The 14,874-nt window shown below is 45.8% G+C and overlaps 1 long non-coding RNA gene and 1 other non-coding gene across 4 annotated transcripts; one reads left to right on the plus strand and one right to left on the minus strand.

Moving 5' to 3' along the window:
* The first annotated feature begins 1,136 nt into the window (after positions 1-1,136).
* Positions 1,137-1,298, plus strand: LOC121821057 (U1 spliceosomal RNA). The gene has a single exon (XR_006061756.1). It is a non-coding gene; the product is annotated as a U1 spliceosomal RNA (small nuclear RNA).
* A 459-nt stretch (positions 1,299-1,757) lies between these two features.
* On the minus strand, positions 1,758-11,769 carry LOC143267650 (uncharacterized). 3 transcript variants are annotated; one of them, XR_013043009.1, is made up of 5 exons: positions 11,623-11,769; positions 11,383-11,538; positions 7,677-9,935; positions 7,240-7,353; positions 1,758-3,830 (listed from the first exon to the last, which is right to left on the minus strand). It is a non-coding gene; the product is annotated as an uncharacterized LOC143267650 (long non-coding RNA). The 3 variants fall into 3 exon arrangements; XR_013043007.1 differs by lacking the exon at positions 1,758-3,830 and adding an exon at positions 3,837-4,960; XR_013043008.1 differs by lacking the exon at positions 1,758-3,830 and adding an exon at positions 3,837-4,997.
* Positions 11,770-14,874: the final 3,105 nt, after the last annotated feature.

Below are 14,874 nucleotides of genomic sequence, written 5' to 3' on the forward strand. Positions count from 1 at the left end.
GACTTTGTTTTGGTTGACACTTGATCTAACGTCACTCCTTTATGAAATAATGAGGAAATAAAACATGGACTTGGAAATAGTACCAGCATGAGGACCCACTGCAGAAGATGTTCTAGATTGGTGTGTAAAACATGAGGCTATTAGAGTCCCCAAGAATTCCATTACCAGTGACATGAGGGACACCAGACGCCTATCCCTGCAACAGCTGACTGAGAAATGGAAGCATACTGCCCCCGGCTCAGCTCACAAGACAGATCCACATTTCTCAGGCAATATCCTGAGAACAGCTGTCCTTCCTTTGTACGGGAGTTGGGCCTCAGCATATCTGATGAACCAAAAACCAAAAACAGAGCAAGACTGCTGGGACCTGGAGACCATAATGAGGCAGCAGACACAGCCTCGTGGCGATAGAAGCAAACACTGGAGTCTGAGCTGATCCCATCAGTGCCCACCACCGCACTGACCTCATCCCGAAAGCCTCCACAGGTATTCTTCTCCCAAGATGTCCCCCTCTGGAGATTCATAATTGCCACGAAACACCATAATTCTTACAATTAATGGTTTATTCCAGACACCGCACTGATTGCCACTGTTCAGCTGGATTAAAGGTTGCCCGTTACCGAGAAGCTCTGCAGCAATCTCTCCAGTTAATTACCGTTTTCAAGCACTTGCCGGGAAGTCAACATCAACAGACTGTTGCTGGGTAATTGCCATTGTTTACAGCAGATTGCAAGGTGCCCTGGCTCCCTCCTCCCTGTCGCTATGATCCCTGCCATCATCATCATCATCACCGTCGTTCTCGATGCGGACTGAATGTCCACTTGGGTGCACTCCACCCCACTAAGAACGCTAACGTGTCCTGCAGCACAGCTTGATAAAGAAAGCTAATCATGAAAACGGCGCTACTGTTCTAATTCAGCTTCCTGATGTACTAATCATCTTGGCTCCGTTTTGAAACCTAATGGCAGCAGAACACAGGCATCAGTAAACTAACCCTTTGCTGGGGGAACATCTCCTTTGGTGCCTGACTCAATAGGCTCTCCCAATATTTACTCAATAATTAAAAACATAAATGAAGTCTATAGCAAAAATAGCCAATGAGATCTGAGGCACACCAGATTAAAAAAAGAGAACCAACACTTACCTGGCAGGGGAGATACCGTGATTATGAAGGTGGTTTTCCCAGAGTGAAGCTTATCCATTGCACTCTGGATGTGCTGACCCTTGCGATTTCCCCAAATTTGGGGAACTCAACTGCATAATTTGTGGTAGTAGGGACTGCATTTGTACTCCCCTGAAAGTAAAGAATATATATATATATATATATATATATATATATATATATATATATATATATATGAGAGAGAGAGAGAGAAACAGCTCATGGCTCTTTTCCAAAATTTATTTTATTTTTAATTATATATATGCTTGTGTGTGGGTATGTGAGCATGCAAACAGGTGTCCATGGAGGTCAAAGGCATCAGATTCCCTGGAGCTGGAGTTACAACAATCTAACATGAGTACTGAGAACTGAATTCGGGTCCTCTGCAAGAGTAGTACATTCACATAGCCACTGAGCTATCTCTCCTGCCCCAGCTCATGTCTCTTTTGTGATAATTAGAGATGTAGGCTCCTCATCTACTTAACATTGTATCCAGGAGAGATTATCAACTCTTTTCTATTAAAAAAAAAAAAAAAAAAAAAAGGAGGGAGAGAAGGAGGGAGAAGAGGAGGAGGAAGAGGAGGAGGAGGAGAAAGTTCACAGAAAATTATTGTCTTGGTTAGCCTAGAATCGCCTGGGGACAGGGAGAGGCATCTCAATTGATTAATTGTCTTTATGAGGCTGGTCTGTGAACATGTCTACAGAGGTGGTCTTGATTTTTAATTGACGTAGGAGGGTCCCGGCCACTGCAGGTAGAACCATTCCCTAGGCTGGTTATCGAAGACTATGTAAGAAAGCTGGCTAAGCATGATCCAGAGAGTGAACCAGCAAGCACCATTCCTCCATAGCTCCCGCTTCAAGTTCCTGCCCAGCTTTCCCTCGGTGATGGACTGTGGCCTGGAAAAGCCATCCTAACAGCACAGGTTTCCTCCCTGAAGTTGCTTTTGGTGTGAGAGTGTTCTACCAGGGCAAGAGAAAGGAAGCTAGAACCAGCAAGCACAATTACATAAAGCTACGAAAGGGGACTCACTCCCTGGCCTACAGGATAGAGGCGGGTGGTCTAGCAGAATCTTAGAAGAAGGCCTTAGAAGTGATGTTGCATTGGGAATGTGAAGGCGTAGAAAGCTTCCTGGGAGAAGCTGGAGTCCAGTGTCTATAGGCAGTGACAGCAGTGACAGAGGCCTGGGACGTTTGGAGCTGTCACGTGCTGACCCCAGCCCTGAGGCTGCCCTCTCAAGTTAGCCTTTCCCCATCATGCAAACACACAGAAATGTGTCTAACAATCTCCCAGACATCTCTCTGTTCAATCAAGTTGACAGTATTAGCCAACACAGCAGCATTTCGGCTTTTTCTACTGGGAAGGACCTGATGCTCAGACATGTGACACACTCGTAATCAAGGTTAAGAATGACCCCTATCACTTTCTCTTCCCTCAAAGAAATAATGGAACCTGCAGAGAGGACATCAGTGTGATTGAAGGATAACCTTAAGTTTGTTCTCATTTCTTAAGACAAATCATTCCAAACTCTTGGCTCCTGAACTTACTGATAATGGATCATGTGTCAGTTCACTGACAGCCAACTGCGGCATGGCTGGTTCCCTCAGCACAGGAGCTGAGAAACTGGCTCCTAGGAACCCACCATATCTCAGTTAACTCTACAGTCCAGTACCGTAGTTACTTACTTAATATTGTACCTTAGTGTCATTATTGTAACATGAGAAGTTTGAGTAAATGCTATAGACTAAAGGTCTTCCTTCAAATTGCATATGGTAAAACCCTAATTCCCAGTATGATAGTATTTAGAGATGAAACCTTTTAAAGGTGATTAGATCACGTGAGATTAGTGTACTTATAAGAACAGACACAAAGGTATCTGCCCTCTCTCTCAACCCCTGGCCACTTAAGAAAGCAAAAAGACAGTTGTGTGCAGATCAGTAATAGGCCCCCACCACATACCATCTACTGGTGCCTTTTCTCAGATTTCCCAGAACCATTAAAAAAAAAGTGTCACTTAAACCCCCCACTCTGGGGGGTTTTGTTACACAGCCTGAGCTGATTAAGACAAGTGCACATCTCAGTTCTCAATGTTCTACCCCAGGTCTGATTCAGAGCCCTCATTGGACTCTGAGGAGGGAGTTAAGTTTGACATCCTGTGAAAAGTTAAAATAGGATTCAGAACCTTACTAAATACTCTATAGTCGTGAAAAACACTGACATCTCTCACATTGTGTTAGAGTACACTAGAAATTTCTGTAGAGCGTGAACAGGTTCCCTGTGTGGCTGGAGTCTCAGCTAACTGTTTGGATGTGTGTTTATTATTTGCAGAGCATGTCTCCTTTCAGAGACAAAACTTCTCCCATTCAGCCACGGTTCTGCTCATGAGGTTTGAGTAAGGCACACTGCTCCCCAGAACAGACTGATGATGAAAGCCTAGCTGTGCAGGCTTTGGGGGCTTTCAGCAGTTGTGTGGGTGACACAGATACAACTCTGCTTCCCACCACCATGTAGTAAAACAGGATTGACAGGGATGCTTGGTTAAAGTCACACATGCAGAAGGCAGGAAGGCCGCTACACAAATGCAAAGTGGTTTCTTTTTCCACTTCAAATATGGCGTCCTTGCCATTTCTTCGCTCATCTTCGGACCCTTGGTGTGTCTTTAAATCCTCCCTGTGAACACAGAAAGATGCTGAGGCTCACTATGGCTCTGAGGATTCAACCTCACCACCAGTCAGTGCAAGAGAGCAGCCATCTACTGCAGCCATTACAGGAATGCAAACTGTGACCTATGACACAAGCATCTGACCTGTGGCACAAGCATCTGACCTGTGACACACACAAGCATCTGACCTGTGACACACACAGAATGGTGCTGGGAATGCTTTCCAGAGCCTAATACATTGCATTGACTTTGGGGCAGAAATGTCACCAGAGAGGAACAGCAACATGGAAATGGTCAAATGGTCCAAAACGAAACATACAACGAATGCTCTCCCATGTCTACATTAAAAACCATAGGCTCAGAGGGACAAAGAAATTTAGTCAGTAGAAAAATCACCTCTCAATGAGGAGCCAGGGTGGTTTATCAGAACTCACCAGGACTTCAACACTATAGATAGATATCCCAAAGTTAGCTTCTCCACTTTACCTGGTTTTTATCCAAGAGCCAACCCATGACACTGAATGTGTGGTCACTCTAGTTCAATCCACCAAACATATCTGCTGTGTCTTCTGTGTACTGGGGATCAGTAACAATGGGATAAGCAAGAAATAAGCCCTATATTGAAATAAGAGGTGTCAGAAAAGGAGGTTGAGGAAGATCCCCAAGAGTCTGTCTTGGGTGTCAGAACAACTGAAACTTACCTGAGAGAATCTAAGAGGAGAAACAGGCCAGGAGCAGAAATGAGAAAACGAGTTGGTTGGTTGGCTGATTGATTGGTTTGACACCAGACCTATAGAAATGCTTTTGACTATAAGAAACAACTCAGCCAGCAGAATTCTAGCAATAGACATTTAGTCACTGTAACATAAAATCTGGAAAAATGAGACTCAGGCCAGTGCAGTGGTTCAGTCCAGCCATATCATCAAAGAGCCAGGCTCCATCCATCCTTTATTCCAGCACCCTTGACATACTGGCTTTTTATCTTTGTTCTTAATGTTTTATGTTCACAGTGTGGCTGCCACAGCACTGGGCATCATTCTACATTCAGGCAATGAGTAGACCGTGTCTTATCAGGAAAGCCATATTTTCCTCAGACGCTCTCAGCATCAAGCTTCTCATCTCATCTCACTGAAGACAGCTGCAATGTACATCATAAGGGAGTGTATTCTTATTCTCTGCAGCCAGAGGTAAAACCAAAAAATAAAAAATAAATAAACAAAAGGCACAAACACATGAGGAGCTGGGGAGATGTCTCAGTGGACCAGAGTTTGAATCTCCAGTAGTCAGGTAAAAGCTTGAACTAGAATGCCACATCTGTAACCCCAGTGCCCCTACAGGGACAGGGGTGGTGGGACAGGAGGAACCCCAGAGGGTCACAGATCAGCTGGCCAGGCACACACTGAAGAAAGATAACAAAGAATGTGGGTCAAATAAGGTGCAAGGTAAGGGCTGACACCCGAGGTTGTCCTCTGATTCATGTACCTGCATGCGCGTGCACGCGTGCGCGCGCGCACACACATACACACACACACACACACACACACACACACACACACAAACTGGGGGGTCATATGATATTTAACACAGACAACGTGTTCAGTTGAACATTTTCCTAAGCAAGCCGAGCAAGCTCCAGGAATTCTCCAAATATAATTCCAATATTTTATGTCCTTGTACGCAAGGGGCACAGTAAAGAAATGGCCAGTGATATTTTATGTCCTTGTATGTGAAGGGGTGCAATAAAGAAACTACCTACACAACTGCTCCATTATTGTGGAGCGGGGAGGGGGAGGGGGTGGTGAATAAGAGAGAGAAAATATTCAGAGATATCTGGACGAGTCTAGAACAGAGAGAAAAAAAGCAGAGTGGACATGGCCAGGACTAAGGAGGGCAGGGACAGTAATGGAGATAGGGAGGCAGAGATAGAGAGCAAGAGAGAGAGAATGTATGTGGGGAGGGGGAGGGGGAGAGAGAGAGGGAATGTATGTGGGGAGGGGGGGAGAGAGGGAGAGAGAGAATGTATGTGGGGAGAGAGAGAGGGAGAGAGAGAGAGAGAGAGAGAGAGAGAGAGAGAGAGAGAGAGAGGGAGGGAGAGAGAGAGAGAGAGAGAGAGAGAGAGAGAGAGAGAGAGAGAGCAAAAGAGAGAGAATGTGTGTGTGGAGAGAGAGAGAGAGAGAGAGAGAGAGAGAGAGAGAGAGAGAGAGAGAATGTATGTGGGTAGAGAGGGGGAGAGAGAATGTATGTGGGTAGAGAGAGGGAGAGAGAGAGGGAGAGAGAATGTATGTGGGGAGAGAGAGTATGTGTGTATGAGAGAGAGAGAGAGAGAATGTATGAGAGAGAGAGAATGTATGAGAAAGAATGTATATGGGTAGTGAGAGAGAGAAAGAATGCATGTGAGGAGAGAGAGACAGAGACAGAGAGAGAGAGAACAGAGGGCATATGAGAAGGAGGGAATGGCAAGGGTGGGAATAGAGAAAGTATGGTGGGCAGATCACGTGTACCATAAGGAGGACAAGCAGTGGGGTGTGGCCAGCACGGACTCTGAAATGTGTAACGGGTACTTAAGACCCTGAGGGAGCCTGGAGACCAGCATGAGCATTGATATGCCAACCGGCCCCACAGGTGAGGGGTGAGGGAAATGACTCCCTTTGGCAGAGAGGAACTGGGATCACAAGTTCTTGAGGAATACTGCCTTGTATCTAACTGCCAGAAATCCTTCTCTAGTCCAGGTTGGGCTCACTTCTAGATATCTCTCAACTACCCGAGACCTAAACACTCCTAAATCAACCGGCCACCCTTACCACTTCATCGCACTGAGAAGACTACGGGCCCCCGGAGTTCCTAGCACAGGTTTAAGGGCATAGTTGAGATCAGTAGGCATTTCTCAGTTTACTGACTAATAGAACTTAGGCCCAAGAGAATTTAACACGGAAGGCTATAGGTGGGTTTTGTTGTTGCTGTTTCTAGCTTTGACAATAACCTCTAACTGCACACGGGTTTCTAAAACTGGAGAGAAGAGCCGCTTTGGCAAATTCCACTGTTCATGTCAGCTAGCCAATTAAAGTTTCATCCGTTCCCCTTTTCAGTCACTTTCATTAGTGTCTTAAGCTCCAGCTTTCAAAAACCAACTACCCCATCGACTGCATTAACCCCAACGAAAGATAAACACACAGCCCGTCTTCCTCCCCACTCTCCACATAGCCATAAAACAGGTGGCATTAAAAATTAAAACGCAGCCCTGATGACTAGCTAGATGCAAATCAAGCCAATAGCCGTAGACATGAAAAGTCTAAAAACATTATCCACTGGCATTTCTCTGGCAGGGCCGTGTGGTCCAGCAGGCAATCGCAGGGCGACATCCTCCTCCAATTCTTTCCACTGTACATCTCAGATCAATTAGTCAGAGCCATGGAGCACCTGTTGAATGTAAATTGCTTTTTGAACAGCTGCTCCGTCCCCAAAGTAAACAGGCTGGATATTGAAAAGGGCTTCTCGTCTGGGGCCTGCTGGTAGCATGGCATCCTGATTTCCCTAGATGGAAGGCAATACATGTAAGTGTATTTATGTCTAGCAAGCATAAGAGCGTTAAGCTTTTCCCAGACAGTAGGTTAAAGCCTCAAACATTTCCCACTAGCCGCCCCCCACCCCCGCCGACATCACAGAAGGAGATCTGAATATGTATTATTAATGGTTCGTTTACAGTCAGCCCCTTGAGGGAAATGCTGATTGATGGGCATCAGTGTTCACTGGAAATGAGTTGAGAGTCCTAACTCTGCCCATTGCAGCTTTCTTCATCATAGTTACAGATTTCTGTGTGGTGTCAGAAGACAAGAGGCGATGAAAGAGAGCATTACCTTCATAGGCATTCCATAGCTCACGAGTGCTTGGAGCTCTGGAAAACGCAGTCCTCTAGAGACAGCTGAGTAATGCAGGCAGAGAGGGCACTGATTTCTCCTGTCTCTAATTTTGGCACTCAATTACCTGAAGGGCAGGTAAATATACACAGAGAGACAAACGCGTACAACACATACACACATAAATAAGTGCTCATACATGCAAACCCATGTGCACACATAACAAACACACATGCACTCAGAAATACATGCACACAAACACACAACTGCATATATAAACATATGCATACACATAAATACACACATATGTAAGCACGTGTACACATCCACACAGACACATGCACACACGCCAGGCCCCCTCAGCCTTCTGTGCGTGATTCCCTGTTCCTGAACAGTCAATGATCCTTCCCCCATGGCCTCTCCACACTCAGAATCTGACCTCTCCAGACACCAGAAAGAAGTCAATGGGCACTTGTGGCTGCTGAGGCCGCTGTGGCTGCTCCAGAGGGCCTTGGCGTGGGAAAGCCTGCCTCCTTTCAGACAGGGGGGAACCTCAGAGCACACCTCGGGGCAAAATGCTCTCCAGCAAGGGACCCTTTGTGGCCGCTAATCCTAGATTTCCTACTTGTAAAAGAGGCTCTCGCAAATGTTTTCACTGTTTTTTCAACTAAAGTATTTGGCAAAACAAAAGCATTCCATAAGGCACCAAAGAAATACTTTAAGCTTAATCTGTAACAGACTTTTTATTCCTACCTGCTGAACAAAGTCAGTTATTGACTGCATGAAATGTGGCAGCTCCTATGAATATGTAAACACCGAAGGCCTATGCTATTAAAGGGTAATAAACTAGATGGGACTCTCAAATATTCCTCAGAGAAAGTACTGTGTGCATCCTGGAAACAGGTGTACAAAGGGCTAATTGGGAGAACTCTTGATCATCCAGTGGTGACAACATCAAGTAAACAGGTTGGAACACGAAGCTGGACACCGGGCGCACTCAGGAGCCAGGCTCCTCATGCAGGTCTGGAGAAATCTTTTGAAAAGAAAGCAATGGAGAAATCACCACCACTCTGGATCTTGAAAAACTGAGAGAGTGAGCTAAAGAGATGGCTCAATGGTTAAGAGCACTAGCTACTCTTCAAGAGGACCCCAGGTCAATTCCCAGCACCCACAAGGCAGCTCACACCTGTCTGTAACTCCAGTTTCAGGGGATCCAACATCCTCACACAGACAAAACATACATACAAGCAGACAAAACACCAATGCACATAAAATAAAAATAAATAATTGTTTTGGAATATTCCTTTACACTGTGGGAAGATGTGTCGCTGTGATTGGTTTAATAAAGAGCTGAATGTCCAATAGCTAGGCAGGATGTATAGGCGGGACTTCTGAACAGAGAGAGCTCTGGGAAGAAGAAAGGTGTCAAATGAGGAATAACCAGGATGGCATAATGGAGATGAGGTAACAAGCATGTGGAAGAACGTAGATTAAAAAATATGGGTTAATTTAAGTTATAAGAGCTAGTTAGAAACAAGCCTAAGCTAAGGTCAAGCTTTCATAGTTAGTAATAAGTTTCCGGGTCATTTTTTGTGAGCTGGCAGCCCCCTGCCAAAAACAATAATAAAATAAAAATAAAATAAAAAACCCATCTACAAATAATTTTAAAAACAAGTCTGAGAGAAGTGGATTTTGGGGTACAGCTCCGTAGTAAATCACATGAGAGCGTCAGGCCCTGGGTTCCACCCCAGCACCTATAGAACACAAATGAAAGGAAATGAAGGTGGGAAATTGATTAAAGAGAGACTAGAAGGGGCCAGGACTAGAAGCAAAGACTGGTGTTAGCGGGGCAGGAATCCATAGGACAGGGTGCACAGGCAGATCAGCATGGTCGGGCTGGGGCAATGGCCAAGACATGACTGTTAGCATCAGGAAAGAAATCTGGGAAAGAAGCCTTTCCACCACAGGACAACAGAAATAAATACCCAGCTGTTCTTCTTGTCTCCTGCCAGGCCTCCACAGGCCAAATCTATCCAGAGCTCAACTGGCCAAAGCTATGTAGTTCCCTCCAACGTAGAGCAGAGGGCGGGGAACCGCAAAAATGGACTTGGAGGAAATGGGCAAATGGCCATCACGTGGCCCAACTCTCAGAGGAGTAAGGATCTCTCTGCCATACCTGGTCTAATCAGCAGCTGCCCCTCTGGACTTTCCTTGTCCTTCTGCTGGAGCAGGACAGCACATAACTCAAGGGCTCCCTCTCTGTAAAGGGTAGGATGAGTTTGTTTGTGAGAGCCAGGGAGTGTGGCCCCAGAATCTGGCAGCCGCTGTTTCCTAAAGGTGGGGGTGATGAAGATTAAAAACCCAGAAAGGGTAAACTTAAAGCCTCGCCTGCCCCACATCTAAACAAATGCTTTTGTATCAGATACCCCAATTATTGTATCTTCCTAATAATCATGTGACTCTTCTACCTCCATAAAAACTGTGTCATCTACCTACTTCCACAGCCACATGTGTCCTTTAACCTACAATCTGTCCTTTAGATGCTTTGGCCCCAAAAATATCCTACACCCAACAGTCCTGGTCCCCTCTTCTCCATCCCACCCCTAGCCTGTCCTCTCGTCTCCCCAGCCACTCCCAACCTTGGGCACCTGCACTTGCCTGCACTCCAAGTCCCCACAAAGTAGCACTGATGGCACTTGCTTCTCAATTCCAAGGTCATCTCCTCAAAGCCTCCCTGAGAGCCCACAGAAAGACAGCCCGTGCACTTCCCATCTTGCTTTTTTTAATTCCCTTGCAGTAGTAGATTTGGTCGCAGAAGTTACCCTGTTCGGGACTGGTTCCTCCTCCACATGCAAGGACAATGGCCAGGCTGCCGTAGTCACTATAACCCCAACACTGTCCAAGGTTGGGGTTCACATAAAACATGCATTGGATATTCGGCAAACAAATTAAAGAACTCAGTATCTTACTCTCCCTGTTGGAACGTTTGCCTTAACAGTAATTTAGAGAATATAGAGACACATAGACTAAGCTAACTTCATACATGAGTGTTACACACATGTTATTAGAAAGTAAAGATTACCTACACCCACACCAGACACACACACACACACACACACACACACACACACACAAGGTTTCAGGCCAACTGACCAGTCCACTCTGGGTGCTATAACCAAACACTATAGACTTGGGGACTTAAACAACAAATATTAATTTCTCTGTCTAAAAGACTGACATCTAAGATCAGGGAGCCAACAGGATGGGGTTCTGGGAAAGGTTCCACCTTCATGAGTTCCTCTGACCCTAATTACGCCACAAGGGCCTCTCTCAAACTCAGGCTACACTGAGGACCAGGGGACACGATCCATTCTGTAGGGAGGCCAGCAGAATGAAATCCCACAGACAAAGGAGACATGGGACAAGAGAATTCAACAACTGTCCAGTCCACCTGTCCAGCCACACTCCCCCTTCCTCTATGTTCCCCTAGACTCTAGTCAGGCCATCCTCCTGAAAACTGCAGGCTCTGTCCCCTGTCTCTGTGTGACACCTTCAGGAGTCAGCTCATGAGCCACCTTCTCATTCTTGTCTCTCCTACTACATCTTAGGTACAATGAACTGCTTCTCCTTTTATGTTCTTGGGCATCTCGGCCAGACCTTTCCACGGGATTTGAGTGTTTTGACATTATTGTTAAAACACACATACCTCTCCAACTGAACTGCATTGCCCTTGAAGGTCAGCGTTCTATCACATCATATCTGTATTCCTGAGCCTCCAGGTTCAGGGACTTAAGCAACGTTTCTTTGGCTAATGAGTCAATGGGCCACAGACTTGGAGCTCTGGATCGTTGGGTTCTCGTCTCTGGAGAAATAAATAAGGAGCATGGTCTCTAAAACGGTTCAATTCCTGGTGGAAAGCAGTTGTGTTAGCCTTCTGCTGCTATACCTGAAATAATCAACTTATGAAGAAGAAATGTTTACCCGGCTCAGGATTTAGAGGTCCATGGTCCATCCGTAGTCACCTGTCCTGTTGCTGTGGGCCTGTGGTAACAGCCCATTGTGACAGTAACTTGAGGACAGAGTAGGTCTAGCCTGTGGTAACAGCCCATTGTGACAGTAACTTGAGGACAGAGTAGGTCTAGCCTGTGGTAACAGCACATTGTGACAGTAACTTGAGGACAGAGTAGGTCTAGCCTGTGGTAACAGCCCATTGTGACAGTAACTTGAGGACAGAGTAGGTCTAGCCTGTGGTTCCTGTGGAACAGAGAGGAGGGAACTGGAGTTCTGATCCCTCCTTCAAAAGTGCACTTCAAGTACTAAACCTCCTCCTCCTTCTTCCGTAGGTGTTTCTAACCTGAGGCCTCATGTGGCTGAGGACAACTGTGAATGTGGCACAATCCCAAACCACAAACGTAACATTCTTTGTGTGTGATTTTCCTAAACATTGTGTGTGTGTGTGTGTGTGTGTGTGTGTGTGTGCCTACCCATGGAGGCCAGAAGAGGACAACAGGTGCCTTGGACTTGGAATTCGGTGTCTGTGAGTTTGGGTGCTGGGATCTTCAGGACTGAGAAAGGAGTCTCTCAACTGCTGAGCCATCTCTCCACCTTTACAATTTTATTTGCTGGTTTGGTTTGGTTTGCTTCCCTAGCTCAATTGCACATGTCTCAAGTGTAAACTTAGTAGGTAATCTTGTTTTTAAAGAGGTTGGACATACCCCAAAATCCCACCTCCCCTTCACAGTGTCCCAGGCTAGAAACCAAGTCTTTAACTCATAGGTCTGAGGGATACTTATCCAAACTATACCAATAGTTGCCCACACCTCTCAGACCTGAACATAGGCTGCAAAGCAAAGGCAAGCCTTCTCTGTCCTTGGGTATTACTTTTTCATATCACTTGCACACATTTTTGCTTATGACTGGAAGAGGACACTGTAGCAATCTCTCTCTCTCTCTCTCTCTCTCTCTCTCTCTCTCTCTCTCTCTCTCTCTCTCTCCTCTCACCTCTCAGGGCATGTCACTACGCCTTACATTTGTTCTTCTGTCACCTTGTGTAAATGGACTGAGATTTCTTCTCTGATGAAATAGCTGCCAACAGCTTCCCCGCCTCCATGGTCAGGGAGGGAAAGGCACAGCAACTTCCTGTGATTGATGCCCTTCCTGGGACCCCTATCTCCACTCCTTCTTAGGAAGCATGTAGCCATGACAACCTCCAAGAAGCCCCAGAGAGTGTGCATCAGCCATCTGTTTTGCTCCACAGGCCCCAGTCAGGGAAGAGCTACAGGCATTCACAAGCCTGTCTTTCCCAACAGTACAGCTGCTCCAGCTCAGAGACAGTGGTAGGCTTGCCTTTATCCCACATTTGCCCTGTCCATTGGCCTCCGCTTCTTCCTTGGCTAGTGACAACGGCCCCACATTGCTCAACACTGGTCTCTGAATTTGCACTGAGTCCTTACTTCAGATGCTTTGCCTTGGGAAACTTACTCTTGACCCTGGACTCAGCCTTGTCTCCCCTGACCTACCCCTGCCCAGAATTTTGCCCACATCCCTTTCCCCTCCTGACTTCGCTCCAAGCCCCACTGGTATTGACCGATGGGAACTAGATTCCAATTAGTACCAACTATACCTGTCCCAGCAGGCAGGGAGACAGGAAGAAGACACTCTGGTGTACCATTCCCAGGGGGATGACCATACTGAATACTTCATAAAGCAAGAAGACGAGCTGTCGAATGTTCTCACCATGGCGTACAGAGGGGCGTATCATCACTAGTCACTCTCTACTCCCTGTGACTGAACACCTGATAGAAGGGACTTCAGAGAACGGTTTGTCTGACAGTTTGAAGGTCCAGTCCATCACAGCTGGGACGGCACGGTGGCGGGAGAGAGAGGCTCAAGGCTGTGGAAGCACAGGTCTGAGACGATGCTTGCTCACATCTGGGCAGATGAGGAAGCAGAGAGAAAGTAATGCTGGCATTCCCCTGGCCTTCTCCTTCCCCCCTCAATCTCTCTGACCCCAGCCTATAGAATATGCCACCCGCTTCAGGGTGTGTCTTCCCTCCTAAAGTAATCCTCAGAGAAACACCCTCATAGACACACCTAGGTGTGTTTCCTAGGTCATTCTAAACCCACCAAACTAACAGTGAAGACTAACCATCACAAATAGGTATAGTTAATAGGAGTTAACCAATATACAACGTGTAGACATATCAAAATATTACATAGTGTTCCATCCTTTTATACAATTTTTGTGTTCTTATGTCATTTTAAACCATATAATAGGGAATGGGGATAGAGCTCAGTGATGGATGGCCTGCAACCATGAATGAGGCCCTGAGTTCTAGTATCAAAAAAGATTAATAAATTAAGATATTAAAGTTAAAATGGGGCTGAAGAGATGGCTCAGCAGTTAAAAGCACTTGCTGCTCTTGCAAAGGACCTGGGTTCAGTTCCCAGCACCCACATGGCAGCTTACAACTGTTTATAACTCCTGTTCCAGAGGATTCAGTGCCCTGTTCTGGCCTCCCCAGGCACCAGGCATACATGTGGTACACAGTCATCACTCAGCTAAACACTTATAGGACTAAGATAAAATAAATAAATATTTTTTAAATTAATTAATTGAAATAAAATTCTATTTTGTGTAATTTCTAGTCTTATTTGATGTGGCTTGCTGGTCTCAGGTGTTCTCTGCATGGCTATGTGTCAGTCAGGAGCAGCAGAACATAGAATCCCTCAAAGGAGTCTTGGGCTTGTTGCCTAGGCAGCAGGTTGAATTTCAGCATTGAATAGTCAGATCTTTCACACTGAGTTAGGGCAGGGGACTATCAGAAAAGATGGTGACCTATCCAACCCTCAGAAAAACGTGGAAAGGAAAATTGCCAAAAGTCTAAAATACCAGTGACAAATATCAAAATAGACAATGCCAATGTTTGTTTGATATAGTCAACATTACTAAATGATATTAAACTTTGGGGAAAATGACCTTGAGTCCTCCAAGATAAGGCTGAACCTCATCTTTGATCAAATTCCCATCTTGAGTCAAAAACAGGAAGGAAGATGGTTGATGTACCAAGGGCATACATAGTCAGGCAAAGCCCCAGATCACAAAAATGACTGGATCCCCAAGCAGTGACTGCCTAAGTGAAGACTCAACCCACACCCCTCAAGAGCCAGAGTCCTCTAAAAGTCCTTGTCACTCTCT

This window comes from Peromyscus maniculatus, chromosome 10, assembly GCF_049852395.1.
Source record: "Peromyscus maniculatus bairdii isolate BWxNUB_F1_BW_parent chromosome 10, HU_Pman_BW_mat_3.1, whole genome shotgun sequence".
Classification (NCBI taxonomy): Eukaryota; Metazoa; Chordata; class Mammalia; order Rodentia; family Cricetidae; genus Peromyscus; species Peromyscus maniculatus.